This window comes from Prionailurus bengalensis, chromosome B2, assembly GCF_016509475.1.
Source record: "Prionailurus bengalensis isolate Pbe53 chromosome B2, Fcat_Pben_1.1_paternal_pri, whole genome shotgun sequence".
Taxonomy (NCBI): domain Eukaryota; kingdom Metazoa; phylum Chordata; class Mammalia; order Carnivora; family Felidae; genus Prionailurus; species Prionailurus bengalensis.
In genome coordinates, this window is record NC_057349.1 from 129,288,415 (window position 1) to 129,316,380 (window position 27,966).

General features: G+C 39.8%; 1 long non-coding RNA gene across 1 annotated transcript in view; it reads right to left on the reverse strand.

The window, feature by feature from the left end:
- Nucleotides 1-27,199, reverse strand: part of LOC122490044 — a 47,074-nt gene extending 19,875 nt beyond the window's left edge. Inside the window, exons 1-2 of the long non-coding RNA XR_006299070.1 lie at nucleotides 26,824-27,199; nucleotides 25,741-25,828 (exon numbers count right to left, since the gene is read on the reverse strand). This is a non-coding gene — a long non-coding RNA (uncharacterized LOC122490044). The remainder of the gene's footprint in view (nucleotides 1-25,740; nucleotides 25,829-26,823) is intronic.
- Nucleotides 27,200-27,966: the final 767 nt, after the last annotated feature.

The window sequence follows — 27,966 nt, forward strand, 5'->3', positions numbered from 1 at the left end:
AACTGAAAGAAAGGGTGCTGTGTCTAGGGAGTTTCTGCCTCCTGTCATGAAGAAGTGATAGGGTCTGGAATTATCTCCCTCCACAACTGTAAACTAGAAATGATCGGTAAAATAAAAACACTCGTTTTCAGACTTTGGTCAACAGAAATGCTTAGGACTATGATCCCTGAAGAAAGGGAAATAAACTCTGTGTGCCCTATGATCACCCTGGCTTTCTGCCTAGAGGCAATTTCCAGATCATCACACTGGAAGGGAAGGCCCAAACAAAGCCCAGTGGCCTCACTGACTTAAGGAGCCCAAAGTTCAGGGAGACTGAGGTGACCAGAGTTTGTGGAGTAGAGCACTGGACACACACAAGGGAGTTAAGAAGTGAAGGAGCTCCAAAAGTCGGCATGGAGTCCCCTCAGTCTTTGGCTGAATATCAATCTTCACATGAATAAGGTGAAGCTTTACAGTTTGGGATAAAGAACAATTACTGAACGGCTATAATCTGAATAAATCCAAGAGCTCACATAAAACCGGGAATAATTCATGTTCCCACTGGCCAAAGTGAAGAGGCCTCATTGAATAGATAGGGCATTCAGAAGGGTCAAGGGATAGAGGCGCCTGGGTGGCGCAGTCGGTTAAGCGTCCGACTTCAGCCAGGTCACGATCTCGTGGTCCGTGAGTTCGAGCCCTGCATCAGGCTCTGGGCTGATGGCTCAGAGCCTGGAGCCTGTTTCTGATTCTGTGTCTCCCTCTCTCTCTGCCCCTCCCTCTTTCATGCTCTGTCTCTCTCTGTCCCAAAAATAAATAAACGTTGAAAAAAAAAAAAAACTTTAAAATAAAAAAGAAGGGTCAAGGGATAGTCACAGTTTTTGAGTAAAGGTTACTCAAGACCCACTCTTCAAAAGCTTTTTGAAAGCTTCAAAATTATTAAACTGATCCTCAGGAGCTTAACTGGTCACCTGAATAAAGCACAACACTCTGTAAGGAAGAGAAAAAAAAATCTTGCACAAACACTCTATAGAGGAGGGAAGAATATACTCAAGCAAGCAGGGGCCTTGCTCTGGCATGTTATGCCCCAAGGAGCCCCATACTTCAGAGTGCCCTCCCCAAGATATTCTAATTCCCCCTCTGGTGACTGGGATCGGTTGAAACTAGCAATACCATCTGGGTAGGGTGCCTTGATCTTAGACTAGTACCTCTCCGTCATGGTCCCATAATATCCCTTCTCTGACCCTCTACCCTTCACCTAGTATCAACCATATGCCCCAATTTTCTCAGGGATTCATACCTATGGGTATTCAACCCAGGACCCTATTGTAAGGTTCTAGTTCCAGGACAGATGTCTGGCAAGCCGATTGCTGGCACAATACAGTTTTTGTGGGATCATGATAGATTGGGCCTCCAGAATGGTACTGACATGCTGATTTTAAGCCTCTCCCACTATGACAGACATGTGGCAAGTTTAGGTTTCTGGGCTACTAAGAGTTCACTGCCAACTCTTGGGTTCAAGCTGCATATTGGGGCCTATACCTCGACTCCTACCCATCTACATTCTGACTGCAGTGCTGTCCATAATCACAGCACCTGAAGGCAGCAGGTGTCTTTCACCTGTAATGGTGAGAATGCTCTACCCTATGCACTTCTCACAGCCATGTTGATCACCCAATCCCCTCTGTTGGCTCTGCAGACACGTCAGCAGTCCTCGGAAGTGGTTGTACATGTCTCTGGGAGCTTTTGAGATCCTTGCTCTGCAATACCCGTTGCCCTTCAGATTGATGTTCTCTCTCGCCTCTAATTGGTGTGGTCATCCTACCACAAGATGGCTGTAGGTCACCAGATGATTGGTGGACATTTCATGTACGAATGGGACTGCCCTTCTTGCTCTTCCTGTAGTCTTCCTCACATTATGCCCCCTGCCAGTGGCAGTGTGTGGAAAGCAGAAGTGTGGTCAACGTTGAGAAAGATCACGTTCTAGAAATGCACCTATTAGAGTCTAAAGACTTCTACATTTATGCTATAAAGTTCCAAACAGTAAATTTAATATGACCAGAAAATGAAATATCATTCACATTTCCCTGCACAATTTGGGTAAGACCTGCATTTGTGGTCATCATCAACAAAGTATAGTAATAACTTTTACTGTGTCTCTTTGGAAGCTAGTATTCATGGGTGGTAGACGGACAATGTGGCATCATGAGTAATGATGTAATCAACATTAAGTAAGTGGCAGGACAGAATTTCAGAGGTAAGATGATCTATGTTGTTCCCATAGAAACATGTTCCGGCTTTATGAGTGATAATAGCATTGCTACATTTTCTCTAGAAGGGAGATAGGAAATAATTCAGAAGCAATACCTTTGATGATAAAGAACTGAAAGAAATGGGTTTTGGTCCTAAATAGGAAGAGGTGGACACTGCAAAGAAACTTCCTGAGCACTGATTAAACAATTAAAAAAATGCTTAAGTACCTCTTTTTATTTCTTCGTTATACCTCACAGAGTCCAATGGACTTTATGGTACATTGGTAATCAAATTGTTTATATAGACAAAGGCCTGGCCAAAAATATTGTCTGCAGCCCCACACACCCTAGCGACATTGCAGCTGATGTCAAAAGCAAACACAACAAACAGAATAGAAATCTGCAGGCCAGTATCCCTCAAGATCATAAACGCAAAATATCCTAGCAAAACATCAGTAAGTTGAATCCAGCAACATGTAAAAAGGATAATACACAACAAATAAGTGGAGTTTATCCCAGTTACACAAACTTCGTTTAATATTATAGAAAGTGACATCCGGAAGGCGGTGCCACAAATCTTGGGGTTGAAAGGAATAACAAAACATGCTATTAATCATCATCCTCTTCCAAAGCAGCTGGGTGAAATTTCTTGTACCAATGACAGTCATGAAAAAGATGCCAGTTCCCAAAGTGAGTCTGACATCACACAAAAATAATCTTTTACATCAGCTGACAGTGGGAATTCAAGATCTGCTTTTCCAAGTTACACAGGCACTCAGACTTCTCCTGGGGATATGGAACTTGATCCAAAGGCCACTGAAAAAGTCCAGGCAATGTTCACAGCCATTGACGAGCTCTTGTACAAGCAGAAGTTGAGGGTGCATACTAAGAGTCAAAGGAAGGGTGTCAACAATGGACACGTAGCTTTCCTCACCTCAGGATTCTGGGTAGGCAGATAGTCACTCCAAGGGAAGGGTATGGACTGTACCCTAGATCCCCTTCTGTTGTTTCAGTTTTACATGAGACAACACTTTCTCAAGAAAGAGATTTTACTATATTTGGTATTAGGGGAAATAAGTTACATTTTGCATCTTCTTATGCTCATAAAGCATCTTCCATTGCCAAATCCCCTAGTGTGTATTCTATGGAAAAAGAAGACTGTATAATCTCCTCTGACGGAATAATAGAGGAACACCTAGCATTCGACCACACTAACATGGAAGAGGGGTTCCAAGGAAAGAAATTACAAGCATCTCCAGAGAAACAGAAATTAGGGTACCGTCCCATTGCTTCATTTTACTGCATGAAAGAGGACGTCCTTGCTTATGTGTTTGACTACGTGTGGAGCAAGGTTCTGAGCTGTATGGAGCAGTTGACACATAGCCATTGGGAGGGATTTGCCTCTGGGGCCACAGAAGGAGAGAGAGAGAGAAGATGGTAGAAAACTTATTTGAAGAAATAATAGCCAAACTTCTCGGGACCAAGACATCCAGAAATCACAGAGAACCTCAAACATGATGAACTTAAGGAAGTCCACACAATAATTAAAAGGCAAAAATGAAAGCAGCAAATATGATATCATATACATAAGACATGAAGGAGTAAAAATCTAGTGCTGTTAGAATATGTTCAAACTTGGGGAGCCTGGATGGCTCAGTCGGTTGAGTGACCGACTTCGGCTCAGGTCATGATCTCGCAGTTCCTGTGTTCAAGCCCTGCATCGGGCTCTGTGCTGACAGCTCAGAGCCTGGAGCCTGCTTCAGATTCTGTGTCTCCTTCTCTATCTGCCCTTTCCCCGCTCATACTCTGTCTCTCTCTGTCTCTCAAAAATGAATAAACGTTAAAAAAAAAATTAAAAAAAAAAGAATGTGTTCAAACTTAGGCAACCATCAACTTAATATAGACTACTGTATATACAGGGATGTTATAGATGAACCTTATGGTAACCACACTGACAACCTATGACAAATTCACACACACAAAAGAGAAAGGAATCCAAAAATAACAATAATGGAAGTCATCAAACCACAAGGGAAGACAGCAAAAAAAGAAGAAAGGAACAGGGAAGGATGCAAACATAACCAGAAAACAATTAACAAAATGGCCATAAGTACATACCTATCAATAGTTACTTTAAGTAAATGAACTAAATGAGCCAATCAAAAGAAATTTGGTGACTAGGGGTTACTGGTAGCTTAGTCGGTTAAGTGTCCAACTTCAGCTCAGGTTGTGGTCTCACGGTTCGTGAGTTTGAGCCCGGCATCAGGCTCAATGTTGTCAGCACAGAGTCTGCTTCAGATCCTCTGTCCCCCTCTGTCTCTGCCCCTCTTCTACTGGTGCTCTCTCTCAAAAATAAATACATAAATAAAAGGAAAAAAATTATAGAAATCAAACACGATTTTAGCAGGATAGAAGAGAAAAACTACACAATAATCTAAATCAATGCAGGAAAAATATCTGACAAACTTAAATATCTACTCATGAAAGCCTTTGACACCTGGCAGAGGGGCCTTTCCGATCCTGGTAGTGGGCTGGTTCATGATGGCGCACTTACTATGCATCATTTGTGAACAGGCGGGTGACAGTGGCTGAGGGAAGATTGGAGACATCGTAAAGGGCCCACCAGTGGTCAGTGGCAGTGCTAGAACACAAATGTTGTCCTGTCTGTCTCTAGACAACATCACTTTCCCCACACCACAGTGTCTCCTATAAAGAATGGTTAACTTCACTGAAGGAAACTTACATTTAGTACTGGTAGAGAAAAATAAGACAAAAATTAATCACAATCTTTGCTAACAACAAAATTATATTTTTTTTGTATATTGAGTGTATTTTTAATTCCTGAGTATATTTTCAAGACATGGATTCAACGTGCACACATTGCTATTCTTTTTTTTTTTTTCTATAACGGAATCAGAAGCAATAGAGTTCTGTGGGACAGCAGATTAAACAATTTTGAAGACCTTCTTTAAGAAAGAGAATTAGTGGGGGGCACCTGGGTGGTTCAGTCAGTTAAGCGTCCGACTTCGGCTCAGGTCATGATCTTGTGGTCTGTGAGTTCAAGCCCACGTCGGGCTCTGTGCTGATAGCTCAGAGCCTGGAGCCTGTTTCAGATTCTGTGCCTCCCTCTCTCTCTGACCCTCCCCCATTCATGCTCTGTCTCTCTCTGTCTCAAAAATAAATAAATGTTAAAAAAAAATTAGAAAAAAAAAAGAAAGAAAGAAATTAGGGGCACCTGGGTGGCTCAGCCAGTTGAGTGTCTGGCTCTTGCTTTCAGCTTAGGTCATGATCTCATGGTTCATGAGATGGAGTCCCGCATCAGGCCCCATGCTCACAGCACAGAACCTGCTTGGGATTCTCTCTCTCCCTCTCTCTCTGCCCCTCCTCCACTTGCACTCTCTCTAAAAATGAGTAAATAAATTTTTAAAAAAGAGAGAGAGAATTAACATACATGAAAAATTAGATACAAACATGAACATTTAATCCCAACAAATCACTAATTTTACAAAGCTGACAAATACCACAAATAGAAAATCCAGAAAAGTAACAAATACAACTATTCATTAACTGCCCACCTCAACTCTATGCTACTTTGGCCTTTTTTAGCTCGTACTGTTTGTTTTTGTGATATGGTCTTCAATGGAGAAAATAGAAAGATAATTTACTTTTTCCTCTAGCATCATCAAATGAGCTTATTATTAATGAAGATGAATAAAACATGTAACTTCACACACAGATGAACTGTGGTCTGTATGGTCTGTGCCCTATGAACACAGAGATCCTTATAAATTCTATTTCCCCAATTCCCATTAAAAAGGAAAACAAATGGTGTGTCTATATTTGTATGCACTGCATTATTGATCATATTGATTATATTCCTGTAGGAGAGAATTCCAGACCAAAAGCAAGGCATGGTGGCTTCTACTTGAGAAACATCCAAATTATGTGATATTTCTCTCATCTTCTTCTACCCCCTTCCCCCATGACTTGGTTCAATGTGGGGAGGGGGCTGCAAGGTCCCCTGCTGTGGAATCTAACTCAGTTCTTCTCCAGCTTAGAGGCTCCTCACCTGCTCGTGACAGGGACCAGGGATGCCCAACTACAACCTCTCCCAAACAGTTCCTGTCACATGTTTGGACAGAGGATTTTTGCATAGAATATCAAATTCTTGTCCTTAGCTCCCTGTGCCCCTCCATCCTTGTTATCTGGGCTTGGGCAGAGTCCCAGAGAACACAGGAAGATATTTAATAAATAGAAGCTGGAAACACTTGGATTGTCATCCATTAAGTGTCACCATCCAGTGGGGCCAAATCTTAGTCAGGCTTCTCTTCAAGTAGATGACTCCAAATGCACTTTAAAGTTTTACAGTTGTTTAATTTTTTGCAGGTCATGTTCCCTGAATTAATTTCTTGCTATACAATCTAATTCTTTTTTTTTAATTTTTAAAAAATGTTTTATTTATTCTTGAGGGAGAGAGAGATAGAGCATGAGCAGGGATGGGACACAGAGAGAGGGAGACACAGAATCCGAAGCAGGCTCCAGGCTCTGAGCTGTCAGCACAGAGCCTGACTCAGGGCTGGAACCCACGAACCGTGAGATCATGACCTGAGCCGAAGTCGGATGTTCAACCGACTGAGCCACCCAGGCGCTCCTATACAATCTAATTCTTAATGAAAGAGTTATTTGGGACTCACAGTGTTCTATTATTGTAACATCAGTTAAGACTATGACCAGGAGAAAACAGCATTTCTCCGCCGGAAGGCCTGAGCGTCAGGCTCTCTCCAAGCTAGCTGTATAGGGATGTAGATGTGAGCCCTGTAAACTGGGGAGAGCTGTTCACGTCCCTAAAAGTAGTTGTTTTTTAATCTGCAATATACTCTTTCAAGTAGTAAAGGGGAAAATTATCAAATCCATATTCCAGGTACCTCTCCTTCTTGCCTTCTCACCCAGGACTAGAATCTGCTTTACTTACTGTGTGCTTTCTCTTGCTTTATTTAGGCATGAAATTCTAATGGCTTAAAAGTAACATGGGATATATACATACTCTTTTGTATGTATCAAAAGTTACATTTAAAAAGACAATACAGAGGCACCCGGGTAGCTCAGTCAGAGGACTCTTGATTTTCACTCAGGTCATGATCCCAGGGTCATGGGATTGAACACCACGTCAGGCTCACGCTAAGCATGGAGACTGCTTGAGATTCTTTCTCTCTCCCTCTCTCTCTGCCCCTCCCCCCCTCATTCTCTCTCTCTCTTTCTCTCTCTCTCTCTCAAATAAAAACGTTAAACTTAAGTAAATTTTTTAAAATTAAAAAAATAAAAAGATAATACAGGAAAAATAACTGGGGGATGGCCCTGGCATGGATTCATGTATTAAAAGTGGCTGTACACTATTCACTTCCCTCCGTGGGCCCCCTCTCCTCATGCCCCACCCCTATTCTCCACAGGAACCCCTTTCCTCCCTTTCATAGATTTCTGGCCATTTTCTAGCAAGTCGGTTTCTTAACTCATTATTTTTGCCCATGTATCAGCCTTCAGCCCCTTCTCTTTATTTCTGTCTCCTTCCCCACCCCCCTCAACAATCTTCATTCTGTCTCCTTTGAAACAGTAGGTTTCATAACCTCAATGGGGAGTGGTGAACACTCCCCACCACTGAGAGGCTTGATCCCTTTTATGCAGAGAAATGACAGGCGAGGAGGCTGGAGACAAGGGTGTAGGCATGGGGACAGAGCGGAGCTGGGATTCTGCCAGGCCCCCTGCTGACCTCGAACACTGTTCTTTTGTGCCCGCCCTCATAGGGGGAATAGAAATGGAAAGTACCAGTCCCAGGATACTGGAAGTATTACTGTTAAATTGTTTGATGATTGTTAGGAGATTAACATATTGATTGTTGCCACAGACCCCCAAACTCTGGATCTCCCCAAGATCCTTCAGCATTCCCTCATTCCTGTCACTGTCCCAGCCATGGCCCTTCATGTGGTGAAAAGGAACAATCATGATAGAAAGCAGAAACAAGAAAAGGCAGAATCGAACAGAATAACAATGTTCATGGCCTCTGTGACAACTTCCCAAGTTAACCTTCCTAAAGCTGAAAGAAAACTATTCTGTCTGAAGCAAAAAGGGAATGAATAGCAGGCTCAAATAGCATAGTGCTTAAGATGTCAAGCTGCATAATCAGACAGGCACGGCATGGACCCCCAGCTCTGCCTTTCATTGGCTGAGAGACCTCATCATTAACCCCTCTAAGCCTCAGTGTTCTCTTCTGGAAAGTGGAGATAATAACTTCCCCTTCCTCGTAGACACAAGGCATGCACAGATGTGCCACAGACATGCAATGAGACAGCTATAAAGCGCTTGACCTGGCCCAGAATAAGAATAAGAGGTAGAAACTGGTACTATTCTTTCAATACAATGTGGTAACCCAAAGGGCAAATTAGAACTAGAAGATATTTGCCACACTCCAAGAACTTACAATCTAATCAAGCAACAAAATTCAAAGAAAAGATAAATAACAATACAATTCAGGAAAAAGTCAGTGTGATTATAGACCATAGCCATTGTAGGAGACCAGAAATTTGCAAACCCTGAGGAAGGGTGTCAAAATGCTACAAAAGGCACAGAGCTTTCATTTAACTTTAAGTAATCAGTAATTTGGGGGCCCTAAGTGGCTCAGTTGGTTAAACATCTGACCTCAACTCAGGTCATGATCTCACAGTTCGTGGGTTTGAGCCCCAAGTTGATCTTGCTTGGGATTCTCTCTCTCCCTCTCTCTCTCTCTCTTTCTGCCCCTCCTTTCTCCCATCTCTCTCTCTCTCTCTCTCAAAAATAAACATTAGAAAGAAAAGAAATCAGTAATTTTTAATATAAAAACAATTCCTATACTATCTTCATCATCCTCCAAGTCCAGAGACGGTGGGAAATTACACAAGATTTTGGAGGACACCGTCTGTGACTACACATATTGAAGTCGGCCTGAGTCTTAGTCCTTTGCCCTAATGGCCACGGTTGTCCTATCCAAAGGGAACACTGGAATAAGCTCTCAATAAGATCATTGTGGAGAGGGCCATGAAGTTGCCTCTGCCTCATGATCTTAGGCATCTTTCAGGGACAGTCAACCACTGGTCACAACAGCTCCTATTACCTATATTTTTTAAGTGGTCTTCAGTCTAATCATCCACAGGTCAAGGCCACCTTTCCGATACTCCCATATAACCATGTCCTCCACTCATGTTGCCCACAAGGACTAATCAAGACCCAAGGATGAAAACAACCTTTTTTCCATCAAACAAATATTTAATTGTTAATAATTTAACATACTAACATATTAAAAATCTGATTAAGAAAAAAAAAGAGCAGCAGAAAGCGCAAACGTATCTGTGTAATGAAAAAGCCAATTACATTGCAGTGTAAAAAGAAAGCTCAACATTCTAGGTCATAGGTGTCAGTTTCCTTGAGCAATTATAAGAGGCCCTTATGTGGCTTTCAGCAAGCAAGACCATGTGGCTCTGGAAAAATGAGGCTCTCCATACTCAGGGCATCTGGCAGAGATCTAGTGTAGACAGACACTGGGGTTGCTCTGTATTCTCTGCTTCTATCATAGCCAATCTCTGTACCTCAGAAGTAAGTCAAAGTAGAGGAATAAGAATCCTCAGCTGATGGAAGGAAAAGAAGGAACTCATCAGTACATGGTTTAGACAAGCCTAGTACAGATCAGAATTCATGCAGGGACACTCTGGCATTGTCAGGTTAAACATATAGACAATGGCCAGAAGTGGCGTGGTGATGGCCACTCAACATGCCTGTCTCCTGAATCACACTGGCTGCCCCCTTGCCTGGTGTACCAAGATTCCTCCCATCTTTCTTCAGTGATGGATCTGCTTTTTGTTCTACCATATCTCATGGTTCTTCGTTTTTGGTTTGTTCTCATTCTGTACTTGGTATATTTCCTAGTAGCATCCTAAGGAATGATAAATGAAAATTTTCTGAGATCTTGTTTGTCTGAAAGCAGAAAATTTATTTTATCTTCACAGGTCAGTGAATAGTTTGAGCCAGCATAGAATTCTGGGTCAGAAAGTATTTTCCTTCAGAATCCTGTTATCTTCTGGCTTTATATCATTTAGCCTCAGTGTTGCTTTGAGAAGTCAAAAATCATTCTGACTCCTGATATTTTGAATGTGTCTGATACATATCAGAGATTCTCTGTTTGTAGAATCTTCTTTTCATCCCCAACATTACTAAATTCCATGATGATATGCATTGGAATGTATCATTTTCATTTATATTGTTGGACAGAGATTCTTTTCAAACCCCTTTTAATTAAGAGACCTGTGTCTTTCAGGCCTAGGAAATATCTTGAATTATTTATTGTTAATTTCTTTCCTTCGCTTTTCTCTGTTCTTTTTGTCTGAAGATCCTGTTATTCAGATACTAGGTAACCTGAACCAGTCTTCTTAATTCTTCAGTCTTCCCTCTTATCCTTTATGTCTTGCTTTTTGGCTCTGCTTTTTTAGAAATTTCCTTATTTTCTTTTCTAATCCTTCATTTGAGTTTTTCAACTGCTAATGCATTTTTAATTTCCAAAACCTCTTTTTATGTTTCCTGAATATTCCCATTTTATAACATCCTGTTCTTATTTTCTGGATGCAATCTCTTCACTTCTTTCTTGATGCCATTGATAACATTTTTAATATATCCTTCTTTTCTGTATAATTTTTGCTTACCGCAGTTGGTTTTGCTGCTTGCTTATTTGGGTGACTCTATTTTAGAGACTATTCTCAGAAGTGAGAGAGTTCTTGGTTCTCCATTCATGTTTCAAAGAGGGAGACTGAAAACTCAATTGGGATCTTTAAGCAAGTGGGAGGGATTGTCCATCAAACATTTCACATTGTTTATCTGGACAGTTTGATGCTGTCCAATTTCACTATCTGTGGGTATTTAGTTATTTATCAAATACCCTGAGAAGGCACTTTCAAATTCATGCCTAAATATCTAGAGAGTCCACGGTCTAATTGCCAGTGCTCTGGGAGTCAAATAGGGAAGGGGAATGGTGGAAAGAGGTGTCAGCATTCCAGGTTTAGTGTGTGTGTGTGTGTGTGTGTGTGTGATACATAAATACACTGTTTTAGGTTTTAGCTCAGGCTGCTATAACCAATACCATAGACTGGGTGGCTTAACCCACAAACATTTATTTATCATATTCTGGAAGCTGGGAAGTCTAAGATTAAAGTGCCGACAGATCAGTGTCTGGTCAGAGCCCTCTTCTTGGCTCACAGAAGGCCACCTTCTCATTGCATCATCATATAGTAGGGGGCAGAGAGAGGAAGCTGTCATGTCTCTTCCTGTCAGGGCACTATCCTATTCATGAGGGCCCCACCCACGATAGATTAGATGGGTAGATAGATAGACAGACATATTCCACACACACATATACCTATATAATCACCTGACTTGAAACCTGAGTTTAAGAAATGGTGAAGTGCTTGGTCAAGAACAGGAGAGACTAAAACTATATTGAATTTTTTTGTCTCTAATTGAGGGGATTCAAATATACAACTTATGACAATCAAAGAAATTTAGGTTTAAAGCCTTAAAAAAAACTTTCATTAAAAATATGGTTATATTATATTTTAAACTAGGTCTGAAGAGAGAAAATACAGTCTGTCTTCCAAAATGTCATCAATGAGGATGATATAAAAGATACTTCCTACTCTATAATCAGATATTATACCTTCTTTTTTAGGTCCACATAGAATACTGATAGAAATGGCTATATATTAACCCACAAAGAAAATCTCAATAAATCTCTAAAATAAATAGGCTATGGGCCAAAAGATAGTATCCACTTAATTGTCCAACTGAGTAGGAAGAATTCACAGGTAAGATCAGATTTTCAATCTAAAAATCTAAGCAGGTAGAGATATACCTGGTAGAGATGTAAGCGGAGAGATTTCTGGACAAAAGAGGTGAATGAACCAATATTTTGGGGGGTTGTATGTTTTTGTTTCATTTTATTTTATGAACATTTTTAATTTAAATTTTAGTTTGTTAATATACAGTGAAATATTGGTTTCAGGAGAATTCAGTGATTCATCACTTATATACAACACCTAGTGCTCATCACAACAAGTGCCCTCCTTAATACCCATCACCCATCTAGTGCATCTCCCACCCACCTCCCTCCATCAACCCTCAGTTTGTTCTCTATGTTGAGTCTTTCGAGGTGCCTGGGTTGCTCAGTCAGTTAAGCTTCTGACTCTTGATTTCAGCTCAGGTCATGATCTCACGGTTCGTGAGTTCTACCCCCCCTTTGGGCTCTGTGCTGACAACACAGAGACTGCTTAGGATTTTCTCTCTCCCTCTCTCTCTGCCCCTTCCCTGCTTTCTCTCTCTCTCTCTCAAAATAAACAAACATTAAAAATTTTTTTAAAGAGTCTCTTGTGCTTTGTTCCCCTCTCTTGTATTTTTCCCTCCTTCCCATATGTTCATCTGTTTTGTTTCCTAAATTCTACATATGAGTTAAATCATATGGTATTTGTCTTTCTCTGATTGACTATTTCACTGGCATAATACATTCTAGCTCCATCTACATCATTGAAAATGGCAAGATTTCATTCTTTTTGTTGGCCAAGTAATATTCCATTATATATATACCACATCTTATTTATCCATTTATCAGTCAGTGGACATTTGGGCTTTCTCCAGAGTTTGGCTATTGTTGATAATGCTGCTATAAACATTGGGGTCCATGTACTCCTTCGAATCAATGTTTTTGTATCCTTTGGGTAAATACCTAATGGTATAATTGCTGGATCATAGGGTAGTTCTATTTTTAGTTTTTTGAGGAACCTCCATACTGTTCTCCAGAGTGGCTGCACCAGTTTGCATTGTTACCAGCAGTGCAAGAGAGTTCACCTTTCTCCACATTCTTGCCAACACCTATTGTTTCTTGTGTTGTTAATTTTAGCCATTCTGACAGGTTTGAGCTGATATCTCGTCATGGTTTTGACTTGTATTTCCCTGATGATGAGTCATGTTGAGCATCTTCATACATCTGTTAGCCATCTGGATGTCTTCTTTGGAAAACTATCTATTCGTGTCTCCTGCCCATTTCTTAACTGGGTTGTTTGTTTTTTGGGTGTTGAGTTTGATAAGTTCTTTATAGATTTTGGATATTAACCCTTTATCTTCTCCCATTCTGTAGGCTGCATATTAGTTTTGTTGATCATTTCCTTTGGTGTGCAGAAGCCTTTTATCTAATACATGAATTCATCAAAGTGGCAGGATATAAAACCAATGTGCAGAAATGTGTTGTGTTTCTATACACCAACAACAAAGCAGCAGAAAAAGAAATCAAGGAATCAATCCCATTGCACCAAAAACAATAAAATATCTAGGAATAACCTAAGAAAAGAGATAAAGAAACCTATGAAAACCTAAGATCTCTAAGAGATCTGTACTCTGAAAACTACAGAAGACTTCTGGAAGATATTGAAGAGGACACAAAGAAATGGAAAAGCATTCCATGTTCATGAACTGGAAGAATAAACATCGTTTAAATGTCTATACTACCCAAAGCAATGTATACATTTAATACAATCCCTAATAAAATAACCCCAGTATTCTTCACAGAACTAGAACAAACAATCTTAAAATTTGTATGGAACCATAAAATACCCCAAATAGCCAAAACAATCCTGAAAAAGAAAAAAAATGGAGGCATCACAATTATGGATTTCAAGCTATATTACAAAGCTGTAATCATCAAGACACTATGGTACTGGCACAAAAACAGACACATAGATCAATGGAACAGAATAGAAAACCCAGAAATGGACTCACAACTATGTAGTCAAGTAATCTTTGACAAAGCAGGAAAGAATATCCAGTGGAAAAAATACAATCTCTTCAACAAATCGTGTTGAGAAAACTGGATGGTGACAAGCAGAAGAATGAAATTGGACGAGTTTCTTACACCATACACAAAAATAAATTCAAAATGGATGAAAAACCTAAATATGAGACAGGAAAGCATCAAAATCCTAGAGAAGAACACAGGCAGCAACCTCTTTGACCTCAGCTGGAGCAACTTCTTACTAGACACGTCACCAAAGGCAAGGGAAACGAAAGCAAACATGAACTATAGGGACTTCATCAAGGTGAACCAATGTTTCTAGAGAACAAGTGCACAGAGAACAAAGGAGAGGGAGAAGGCAGGAAAGGAGGACAGGGAGGTCTTTCCATGGTTTCTACTTGTAAGAGTTTGGATTTCATCTGGTGGGGGATGGAGGTGGATTTTGAGCAGGAGAGTGATAAGCAAATTTGCATTTTAGAAAAATTGCTCTAGTTTCTATGCAGAGGCAGAAAGCAGGAGACCTGTGCTTTGATAAGAGGCATTCAGTAAGGTAAGGCATGGAAATTAAAATAAGCAAATGAGGAATTATTTACAACAATGCTATCCAATAGAACTTTCTGCAATGATGGCAATGTTCTATGTCTGCACTGTCCAGCATGGGGGCCACCAGCCACATGTGACTATTGAACACTTGAACTGTGTCTAGGGCAACTAAGGAACTGAATTTCTAATTTTCTTTAATTTCAATTAATGTAGATAGCTGCAGGAGTTTATTGGGCATTGGAGCTTTAGAAGGTAGAACTATGTGTGTGTGTGTGTGTGTGTGTGTGTGTGCATTTTTAAGTTTCTAAAAATACCTTTATTGAGGTATAATTGGGAAAAAATAAATTACACATGTTTAAAGTGCACATTTTGATGTTTTGATATATGCATATACCATAAACTATGACACAGTTAAGACAGTGAGCATATCCATCACTCTGAAAGTTATATATAAAATTAATACACCTGAAACACCGATGCTGGATAAACATTAAAGGACAGGAAATTTTGTTAGCTGTTTCTTTGTTTGGTTAGTATAAACACAGACCAAAAAAGGACCTGATGCCTTTTTTTGGCTTTGTTTCTTTCAGGGTTTTTTTTCGAATTTCAAAACTATATAAAGTATCTTACAGCTAAGGCAAACGTTCTGGAATGGGATGGAGGTAAGAAATAGGTTCCGACATATGATTTGGGGCACAGAAAAGCACAAGGTAGTTTCTGCACCAGGGTTCTTCAGTTGCCTCAGGGAGGAGCCATCAATCATTACCAGAATATTTTTTGCATGAAATTTGGGCTACTTTCTTCTCTTTTTTTTAAATATAATTTATCGTCCAGTTAGCTAACATACAGTGTATACAGTGTACTCTTGGTTTCGGGGGTAGATTCCTGTGATTCATCGCTTACATATAACATCCAGTGCTCATCCCAACAAATGCCCTCTTCAATGCCAATCACTCAGTTTCCCCTCTCCCACCCACGCACCATCAACCCTCAGTTTGTTCTCTGCGTTTATGAGTTTCTTATGGGTTTCTTATGCCTACAGTTAGAGAATTCTATTGTACCCAGAAAACTCACTCTGAGATTTAAGATTTTCTGGATATACTGTTTTCGTGTGTGTGTGTGTGTGTGTGTGTGTGTGTGTGTGTGTGTGTTTCATCTTATAAGTTTTACCACTTAAACATTTGCAAAACATAGGATTTCTGTCAGGAACATATATGTGCTGATAAGGGTTGTTATTTCAAACATTTCCAGGAAACAGAAAGAAAACAATTGGAAAGAAAGTGAACAGGAAGCATTTTCATGTTTTCAAATGAGAAATGTTTAAATTTAATTAATTAATCAAAACATGTTAATCTTAAGATGTGTTCCTCTTTTGGTCTTGGCTTGGAGGCTCCCAGAGCATGCTAGAATAAGCTCCCCAGGTGCTGCCTCTCATGGCATCTGCCCTGGGACTGCTGTGCTACTGGCAATCTCTCCCACTCCTGAAGTATATTTTAAAAATTTATTTTATTTTTTTAATATGAAATTTATTGTCAAATTGGTTTCCATACAACACCCAGTGCTCATCCCAAAAGGTGTCCTCCTCAATACCCATCACCCACCCTCCCCTCCCTCCCACCCCCCATCAACCCTCAGTTTGTTCTCAGTTTTTAAGAGTCTCTTATGCTTTGGCTCTCTCCCACTCTAACCTCTTTTTTTTTCTTCCCCTCCCCCATGAACTTCTGTTAAGTTTCTCAGGATCCACATAAGAGTGAAAACATATGGTATCTGTCTTTCTCTGTATGACTTATTTCACTTAGCATCACACTCTCTAGTTCCATCCACGTGGCTACAAAAGGCCGTATTTCATTCTTTCTCATTGCCACGTAGTATTCCATTGTGTATATAAACCACAATTTCTTTATCTACTCGTCACTTGATGGACATTTAGGCTCTTTCCATAATTTGGCTATTGTTGAGAGTGCTGCTGTAAACATTGGGGTACAAGTTCCTCTATGCATCAGCACTCCTGTATCCCTTGGGTAAATTCCTAGCAGTGCTATTGCTGGGTCATAGGGTAGATCTACTTTTAATTTTTTGAGGAATCTCCACACTGTTTTCCAGAGTGGTTGCAGCAGTTTGCATTCCCACCAGCAGTGCAAGAGGGTTCCCGTTTCTCCACATCCTCTCCAGCATCTATAGTCTCCTGATTTGTTCATTTTGGCCACTCTGACTGGCGTGAGGTTATATCTGAGTGTGGTTTTGATTTGTATTTCCCTGATAAGGAGCAACGTTGAGCATCTTTTCATGTGCCTGTTGGCCATCTGGATGTCTTCTTTAGAGAAGTGTCTATTCATATTTTCTGCCCATTTCTTCACTGGATTATTTGTTTTTCGGGTGTGGAGTTTGGTGAGTTCTTTATAGATTTTGGATACTAAACCTTTTTCTGATATATCATTTGCAAATGTCTTTCCCCATTCTGTGGGTTGCCTTTTAGTTTTGTTGATTGTTTCCTTTGCTGTGCAGAAGCTTTTTATCTTCATGAAGCCCCAATAGTTCATTTTTGCTTTTAATTCCCTTGCCTTTGGAGATGTGTCAAGTAAGAAATTGCTGCGGCTGAGGTCAGAGAGGTCTTTTCCTGCTTTCTCCTCTAGGGTTTTGATGGGTTCCTGTCTCACATTCAGGTCCTTTATCCATTTTGAGTTTATTTTTGTGAATAGTGTAAGAAAGTGGTCTAGTTTCATCCTTCTTCATGTTGCTGTCCTGTTCTCCCAGCACCATTTGTTAAAGAGACTGTCTTTTTTCCATTGGATATTCTTTTCTGCTTTGTCAAAGATTAGTTGGCCATACTTTTGTGGGTCTAGTTCTGGGGTTTCTATTCTATTCCATTGGTCTATGTGTCCTGAAGTATATTTAAAGCAAATTATTATAACTCTTTAGAAACGAGTCACAGTGACTTATGAATTCTCGTTGGAGGCTGATATGGGCTTCTTCATTGAATGGTAAAGATGAGACAATGCTTTTTATTAAAAAATAACTTTGTGGGGCGCCTGGGTGGCGCAGTCGGTTAAGCGTCCGACTTCAGCCAGGTCACGATCTCGCGGTCCGGGAGTTCGAGCCCCGCGTCAGGCTCAGGGCTGATGGCTCAGAGCCTGGAGCCTGTTTCTGATTCTGTGTCTCCCTCTCTCTCTGCCCCTCCCCCGTTCATGCTCTGTCTCTCTCTGTCCCAAAAATAAATAAACATTGAAAAAAAATATTAAAAAAAAATAACTTTGTAATTGGGGCGCCTGGGTGGCTCAGTCAGTTAAGTGTCTGGCTCTTGATTTCAGTCCAGGTTATGATCTCACAGTACATGGGATCAAGTCTGTGTCAGGCTCTGTGCTGACAATGCAGAGACTGCTTGGGTTTTTTCTCTCTCTCTCTCTCTCTCTCTGCCCCTCCCCTTCTCTTTCTCTCTCTCTAAATAAACACTTTTAAAAATTAATTTTAGTCAATCAAGCATCTGACCTCAGTCATGATCTCATGGTCCATGAGTTCGAGCCAGGCATGGAGCTCTGTGCTGACAGCTCAGAGCCTGGAGCCTGCGTCAGATTCTGTGTCTCCCTCTCTCTCTGCCCCTCCCCCCCCCACCCACGCTCTGTCTCTGTCTCTTTCTGTCCCAAAAATAAACATTAAAAAATTTTTTTTAATAATAAATAAATGGTGATAAATCCAGTCACTCAACTTAACACTGGCCTTCCATTTTCCTTCATCTCATAAACCCCTTCCAGCTTCAGATAGAGCAATGGTGCTTCATATGTGTATGCATGCATCCAGTTATTTCATTCAGTAAATATTCATTGGAATATTCCTATGTGTCAGACACTTTTGTAAGGACTAGATCTACAACAGTGAACAACAACAAAAAATCCAACTGTTATCCTAGCTCACAGAGGTAAGACAGAAAATTAGAAATGACAGCAGTAAATATACAGTAGGCAATATAAAGATAAGAACCATGGAGAAAATAAAACAGAATAAGGCAATAAGAATTGACAGAGCAATGAGAGTTGCTACTTTATATAATTTTGTCAAGAAAGTCACTGACAAATTGAGAATTGATCAGATTCCTGCAGCTAATCAGGGAGTGAGCCATATAGTTATCTGAGGAAAAGGCTCTGAGACAAGATTGTCCTTGGTATGTCTGCGGCTGGCTGGGGTAGAGCAAGCCAGAGGTCAGGGAGCATGAAGAGGGTCAGACAATGTAAAGCATAAGAAATACTATTATAAGGACTTTAACTGAGAGCAGAAGTGGACAGGTTTCAAGCAGAGCTGTGATGTTATCTGATAAATGTTTCTAATTGACCATTTTGATGGCTAATGTTGTAAGGATAGACTTGACATGGTGTGGTAGGTAGAAAAGCATCCATGTCCTAATCCCTGGATCCTCTGAATATGCTTGTCATGTGGCAAAGGGGAATTAAGGTTGCAAATAGAATTAAGATTGATCACTAATCAGATGGAGAGAGAGAAGGATATTATCCTGAATTCTCTGGGTGGGCCCAATATAACCACAAAGGTCCTTATAAGTGAAAAAGTGGGGCAGGAGAGTCAGAGTCAGAGTAACGCCGTGTGAAAGATTTGACCATCACTGCTGTCTTTGAAGATGGAAGGGGGCCAGGAGTCAAGAAATGTGGGCAACCTCTAGAAGCTGGAAAAGACAAGGAAATAGATTCTCCCCAGAGAATGCAGCTAATACATTTTAAGACTTCTTATCTCCAGAAATCTAAGATAATAAACTTGCTTTGTTTGAAGCCACTAAGCCTGTGCTAATTTGTTATAGCAGCAATAGGAACTAACACAGATAGAGTGCAAAGGTGGAAGCAGAGCTCAGTCAGGTTAAGCATCCGACTTCAGCTCAGGTCATGATCTCACAGATCATGGGTTCAAGCCCCGTGTCGGGCTCTGTGCTGACAGCTCAGAGCCTGGAGCCTGCTTTGGATTCTGTGTCTCCCCCTCTCTCTGCCCTTCTCCCGCTCACACTCTGTCTCTCTCTGTCTCTCAAAGATAAATAAACATTAAAAAAAATTTTTTAAATAAAGAGAAATACAGTTTCTATCATCAAAGAGCACATAATCTAAAAGAGAGAGTCATATAAACAGGTAATTATGGGACAGAGTAAAAACTGCAACACATATGTACATGTAATGTTCATCCTATCACAAAGGGAGAAGTTATCAGTCCCCTTCCTCTCTTTGGGAATTAGGAAAATGCTCCATAAAGGATATAGATGAATGCTGAGGAAGAAAAAAAGACTGGGCATGCCAGATCATAGGATCAGCACATGCAAAGGCACAGCGATATGTAATAGGGTGGCATGGTCCAGAACCATAGTTTGGAGAGTCACCAGTTTGGTAGAGTGGCAGAAGATGAACTGTGATGATCATGAAGTGTTTTCCATACTAAGAACTGTAGACAGTGGGAATCATTGCAGGAGGCTAATCAGGGATTTAGTCTCTTTTGCGAAGGTCATTTCAGGGGCAGTGTGGAGTATATATTGGATAAGGATGAAACTGCAGGCCATGATTGGAAACATAAGGCTTAAGAGAAGAGAGAAAGATACCAAAGTAGTAGATTCAATAGAACTTGATGACTGATTGGATATGGGTCTTGGAAGAGAGGGAATAGTCTAGCATTACTCTAGGATTTGGGTTTGGCTGATTCATCAGTGAGAATTAGGTTTGGCTATGAGTAACAAGGACAAAACATAGCAAAGGCTAGAGAAGATTGATGCTTAATTTCTTGTGTGTAAATCCAGAAGTTGCCAATGTAGGATGAACGGCTCTGCTCCACGAAGCCCTCAGAGAGCCAGGCTCCTCCCCACATATAATTCAGTGTTCCCAACGTGTGGCTCTCAGTCATGTGGTCCAAGATGGCCACTCAAGTGCCTGTCATCACATTCACATTCCAGGCATCAGGATGGAGGAAGGCACAAAGAAAATAAGGGCAAAAGAAAGATGCCAGCAATATTTTAAAGGTTTTCAAAAGCCACCATATGACTCATCTATTTGCATTCCTTTGGCTAAATTATAGCCACAGGGAGATTGGAGAAGTAACCTTTATTCTGAGTGGTCATTAATCCAGCTACAACCATTAAACTGCATTACTATGGAAGGATAGAAGAACAGATACTGAGAGACAACATCATCTCTGCCCCAGCTGATTGTTGGAGGATGTTATTATTGAACCAGATAGAGAGTAAAGAAGGAAAAGGTAAAGACAAAGAGAAAGAACTTGATGTGTGTCATGCTGAGTTTTAGGGGTTTAGAGACTGTAAAAATGGAGCTGTCCAATGGTTGTTAGAAAAACAGATCTGAAGATCAGGATCAAGAAATGTCCTCACAGTAAATATTTGGAAATCATTGTAAGAGAAGAGTAAAGGCGAGTTCATTCCAATGGAATCTAGAGAATACCAAAAGAAAACAATTAAGAAGATTCTTAGCAATGCCAACATTTATAGGAAACACAGAAAAAAAAGGAGTCAGCAAAGGCACACAGAGAGAGAACCACAGGAAAGTGGCATCCTGGAAGACAAAGGAGGAACGAGTTTTGAAAATGTGTAAATAGCAGTGTTGAATCTTAGAAAGGATAAGGAAGACCAGTTAGAGAAGGAAACATACAAATTAGTCATTAAGAGATCATTGTGAAGTTGGCAAGATGATTTCAGGGTGTGATGAAGGTAGAAACCAGACTGAAGAGAGTTAAGAAGTAAGTAGATTTTTTTAATAAGTGGAATGAAAATATGTACCTTTTAAAGGTGAAAATTTTTAGCAAAAGAGAAGCACAGGGTGACAGAAGAAACTTCTACACAGAGAGACTTGGATATATGTAGAAGATGAGTTCATTTAACCTAAATTTCCTTTTGAATCAAGTGATGGAGACCATGCTCACAGGGGGAAGGAGAGGCAACCTGGAATTCTGCAGCAACTGCTCTCCCACTGCGACAGCAAACCAGACTCCATGTTCACCCACAAGCACTGAACACTGGGATGGATACCCAAAGAGCTCATTTTGGCCTCTAGTCTTATTTTATATTTATTCTCTCTAATCAGATCTCTCTCCACACCACCAACTCCTGCTCCCTCACTGACCTCCCCTACTGCAAAAACCTTAAATTTTTATTTGTTTGTTTGTTTAATAGCATCTTGCTTTTTTAATGTCTAGAACTGGAAGGATGTGAATATGAACCAGCCATATTTTTACATGTTTTTACTACATGTAGAAAGCCTGTAAGAAGTAGGAGAAAATTAAACCAATCCAGAGAAAGAGAAGAGAAAAGAGAAGTGGGAAGGGGAAGACAGGAGGAATGTGATGGTTACTGAACCCCTGGTTCTGGGCCTGACAGCCCTCCAGCCAATCAGACTCCTGGCCTACACAGTTCCTCTTCCCCTCCATGAGGTACCCCATGAATGTCCGATAATTTCCCCTTTTTGGTTAGACTAAGTTCAGGAGTGATTACTCTGAATACACATGAAGACTTATGTAATCCCCCCACACCTGGAAGTATACTCAGATGGGAAGAAATAGAATAATCATGTAGGTCTGGGCAGCCAAGCAACCAGAACAAATATGCATGGCTTCATTGTGGTCAAAAACTCCAGACAAATGAGCACACAATACCCAGCAACTGTTTTGGAGAAATGATGGCAAATCCCTCTGAAGGTCAAAGTTCAGCTGTTTGGGAACCTAGATAACTTTGGAATAGAGAAGTACAGGAAGATACAGAAGTATACAAAGATACAGAAGTTAGGAAGAAATATGAGCATGAAGAAAATAAGGCAGATACAGAGTTCTACTGGAATTAGGAAAACTAAAAGTAAGGGCACCTGAGTGGCTCAGTCAGTTAAGCTCCCAACTCTTGGTCTTTTTTTTTTTTCAATTATTTTTTTATTCAAGTATAATTAACACACAATGTTATATTAGTTTCAGGTGTACAATATAATGATTCAATAATTCTACACATTTTTCAGTCCTCATCATGATAAGAATCCTTTTAATTCCCTTTATCTATTTCACCCAATCCCCTAGCCACCTCCCCTCTGGTAACCACGATTTTGTTCTCTATTTAGGACGATACTTTTCTGTTTGTCTCTTTTTTCTCTTTTTCATTTGTTTTTCCCAACTCTTGGTCTTGGCTCAGGTCATAATCTCACAGTTCAAGACATGGAGCCCCAAGTCGGGCTGTGGGCTGACAGGGTGGAGTCTGCTTGGGATTCTCTCTCTCCCTCTCTCTCTGCCCCTCCACTGCTCATGCTCTCTCTCTCTCTCTCTCTCTCAAAATAAATAAACAAACTTAAAAAAAGAAAGAAAACTAAAAATGAGTTGCTTGAGAATAACTGAATGAATTAATTACTTTACCAAATGGAGTAATGCACTGAGGCTCAGGGATTGCTTTTGGTAAATACAGATTGTCAAGATGACCCAAGGACACTAATTTTAATACCAAACTGCTTGTTAATAAAAGAAAGGATAAGAACCATGTGATCCTCTCAATAGCTGCTGAAAAAGTATTTGACAAAACACAGCATCCTTTCTTGATAAAAACTCTCAAAAAAGCAGGGATACAACGATCATACCTCAAGATCATAAAGGCCATATACAAAAGACCCACTGCTAATATCATCCTCCATGGGGAAAAACTGAGAGCTTTTACCCCTAAGGTCAGAAACACGACAAGGATGTCCACTTTCATCACTGTTATTCAACATCATGGGTTGGAAGTCTTCACATCGGCAATCAGACAACACAAAGAAATAAAGGCATCCAAATCAGCAAGGAGGAAGCCAAACTTTCACTCTTCGCAGATGACATGATACTCTATGTGGAAAACGCAAAAGACTCCACCAAAAAACTGCTAGAACTGATACATGAATTTGGCTAAGTCGTAGGATATAAAATCAATGTGCAGAAATAGGTTGCATTTCTATGCACCAATAATGAAGCAGCAAAAAGAGAAATCAAGGAATCAATCCCATTTACAATTGCACCAAAACCCATAAAATACCTAGGAATAAACTTAACCAAAGAGGTGAAAAACCTATACACTGAAACCTATAGAAAGCTTATGAAAAGAATTGAAGAAAACATTAAAAAATCGAAAAACATTCCATGCTCATGGATTGGAAGAACAAATATTGTTAAAATGTCAGTACTTCCCAGAGCATTCTACATATTCAATGCAATAACTATCAAAATAACACCAGCATTCTTCACAGAGCTAGAACAAACAATCCTAAAAATTTTATGGAACCAGAAAAGACCCTGAATAGCCAAAGCAATCCTAAAAAAGAAAACCAAAGCTGGAGGCATCACAATTACAAACTTCAAGCTGTATTACAAGCTGTAATCATCAAGACAGTATGGTAATGGCACAAAAACAGACACATAGATCAATGGAACAGAATAGAGAATCCAGAAATGGACCCACAAACGTATGGCCAACTAATCTTTGACAAAGCCGGAAAGAATATGCAATGGTGTAAAGACAGTCTCTTCAGCAAGTGATGCTAGGAAAACTGAACACCGACATGCAGAAGAATGAACCTGGACCACTTTCTTAGACCAGACACAAAAATAAACTCAAAATGGATGAAAGACCTCAACATAAGACAGGCAGCCATCAAAATCCTAGTGGAAAAGGCAGGCAAAAACCTCTTTGAGCTCAGCCACAGCAACTTCTTACTTGACATGTCTCTGGAAGCAAGGGAAACAAAAGCAAAAATGAACTATTGGGACCTCATCAAGATAAAAACTTCTGCAGAGCAGAGGAAACAATCAGCAAAACTAAAAGGCAACCAAAAGAATGGCAGAAGATATTTGCAAATGATACATCAGTTAGTATCCAAAATCTATAAAGAACTTATCAAACTCAACACCCAAAAAACAAATAGTCCAGTGAAGAAATGGGCCGAAGACATGAATAGACACTTTTCTAAAGAAGACATCCAGATGGCTAACAGACACATGAAAAAATGCTTAACATCACTTGTCATCAGGGAAATTCAAAACAAAACCACGATGAGATACCACCTCACACCTGTCAGAATGGCTAAAATTAATAACTCGGGCAACAACAGATGTTGGCGAGGATGCAGAGAAAGAGAAACCCATTTGCATGGCTGGTGGGAATGGAAACTGGTGCAGCCACTCTGGGAAACAGGATGGAGACTCCTCAATAAATTACAAATAGAACTACCCTAGGACCCAGCAATTGCTAGGTATTTATCCAAAGGATACAGGAGAGCTGATTTGGAGTACAGGAGAGCTGATTTGGAGGGGCACATGCACCCCAATGTTTATAGCAGCACTATTGACAATAGCCAAAGTACGGAAAGAGCCCAAATGTCCATGGACTGATTAACAGATAAAGAAGAAGTGGTATATATATATATATATATATATATATATATATACACACACACACACACACACACACACACACACAATGGAGTATTACTTGGCAATCAAAAAAATGAAATCTTGCCATTTGCAACAATGTGGATGGAACTAGAGTGTATTGTACTAAGCTAAATAAGTCAGTCAGAGAAAGACAAATATCATATGACTCCACTCATAAGTGGAATTTAAGATACAAAACAGATGAACATAAGGTAATATATACAAAAATAACATAAAAAACAGAGAGGGAGACAACCTATAAGAGACTCTTAAATACAGAGAACAAACTGAGGGTTGCTGGTGGGATGTTTGGTCGGGGAAAGGCTAGATGGATGATGGGCAATAAGGAGGACACTTGTTGGGATGAGCACCAGGTGTTATGTGTAAGTGATGAATCACTAAATTCTATTCCTGAAATTATTATTACACTATATGTTAACTTAGATTTAAAAAGAAAAAAAAAGTTTGTGGTGTGAGGAGAAAGAAGAAAATACCAAACTGTTTGGCATTAGTAATTGCCATCCCATCAAATACTAAAAGTTAATTTCACTTAAGCAAGTATTTACTGAACACCTATTAGGGACACAGATAGAAGAATTCAAAATAAACTGAGGCACAGCTCTAACCCCAAAAGTTCAAATGTTATGGGGAAGACAAGACAACATCCATGAAATAAAAAGACCCCAATATGTAATATTTTACCTCAAGATTTCAGTAACATAGGAGGAATTGAAGGCTTTGCCTCTCCCCTTATGACATGAGAGGATTCCATTTCCTAAATTGGACCAGCCTAGAAAGGAAAATGTAGAACCTTGAGAATTACCAACACTTTTTGCCCACTGAAAACTCAAAATATTAAACCAGAAACATATGGAAGAAAACTAAGCTTGGCCAACTGGTAAGCAGTGGAGGGCTTGAAATATATCTGTATCCCCCACCACTAGGTACACTCATGTGAAGCCGAACGTAAAGAGAACGTCTGAGGATGGTGAATGATATCTTACCCACAGTATGGACTTGAGGTCATAAAAATGACAGCAAACCAAACAAGGAGAAAAAAATATAAAAATATAAAACTTGTGCTGTCCAAAAAAATTAAGAAGAGAGAGAGATGTTTGCTTTAAATTTCACAAATACTTCCATAAGCGTTATTGTTATTATAATCCTCAGAATCTAAAGATGAGAGTAAAATTGGGATCACATAAATAATCCATTAACAAAGCAAACTCAACCACAAGTAAAAAGTGCTGAGTGAAAGTCTGAATGAACAAAGGTTACATTAAATGATCCTAGGGCTATTTTTATTATTCACATGTCTCTAGGGAAGAAGGAAACTGTTTAATCATACAATTGCTCAGATTTTACTGCAATGCAAGTTTCAATTCTCTGTATCTCCATAAAATTGCAATTTTTAAAAATATATGCCTTTACAGGAAAAAAAAAAAAACCAGTCCTAATACAATCCAGCAGTATTTTCCAGGCCAACGCTTACTTTCACACTCATGGAGTGAAAATGTTTAAATGACTTGAAACACATAAAAACATGCTTATTATTTTATGCACCCATACTCATTTTGGATTCTTCATATTACTCTCCCCAGGCGTTCCGATGAGTTCTGAGAAAAACTCTGCTGGGATTGTATTTCGTCTACACTGTTAAAAGAAGGAAGATTTGGCAGTCTTGTAATTTGGTGGTGGTTTTTAACTCAAATTCCAGATTAAAGAGGTTTAAATTACTGCAATCACAGTTCTTTAGAACAGATCAGTGAATCTCCAGAGACTTACCTTTCTTAGAAATTATACAAATGAAAAATGAAAGAAATGACACCTTCTTTAGTCCTTTTGCAGATCCATCCTCTAGATGTTATAGACACCCTTCATCTTAATTCTAACCCATTTAAAATATCTGAGGAGACAAAGGTAAAAGGATCCTATAACAACTTTGGGTAAGCTTTCCATTAACTACTATTTTCATGGACCATGGCACTTCCTGTGGTTAATGGTTAACTCCACCTGATTGCCTGCAAGGTAGGTGGCGAATTCAGCTCAATGAGGCTCAAGGGATCTTGAGACCATTTAAATCCATATCTCTGCCTTTAGAAAGAACTACTGGGGAGGGGCACCTGGTTGGCTCAGTTGTTTAAGCATCCGACTCTTGATTTTGGCTCAGATCAAGATCTCATGGTTCGTGAGACAGAGCCACGCATAGTGCTCTGCACTGGCAGTGTGAAGCCTGCTTGGGATTCTCTCTCCCTCTCTCTCTGCCCCTCCCCTGCTCATGCCTGCTCTCTCTCTCTCTAAATAAATGAACTTAAAAAAAATAAATAACTGCTGGGGAAATATATGTGAGATGGCATCAAATTTTTGAAGACTTTCAAGAAAGTGGATTCCAGAACACAAGAACAGTAACTCCAAAAAAATCTTCAGTGTCTAGCAACCCTCATCATCAATTTTCATTGTCACTGTCAAGATATTTTAATCTGGAGCCTGGAAAATAGATGCATGACACAACTAATCTCTGAATGTTAACTCATCTGCCAATGGTGTGTGCATGTAACTCACATCTGCACTTTAAGAAAGAAGAGTTCAGAGCCCTCCTCATTTCTAAAGATTCTAAGCCAGAATGACTTCCATTCTCTTTAGAATAAAATATTGATTCCAGGAGGATGAAGCAAACACCTGTCCCATTTCTATTTACCAGAAGTAGTCAGGATTTGAGTTTTTCAAATTTTATTGTTCTCTTTGATTCTTCTGTGTGAAATTTGTTTTTACATGGGAAACATGAATGTGAACATGTGCTTTAAGGACTTAAAAGGAAACACACTCTTTAAATGCTAAGTGTGTCTATAATTATTTAGCATCTGCTTAAATAAAGGTAAGAATTGCTCCAAAGAAAGACTGTTACTTATTTTTGTTGATCATAAGATC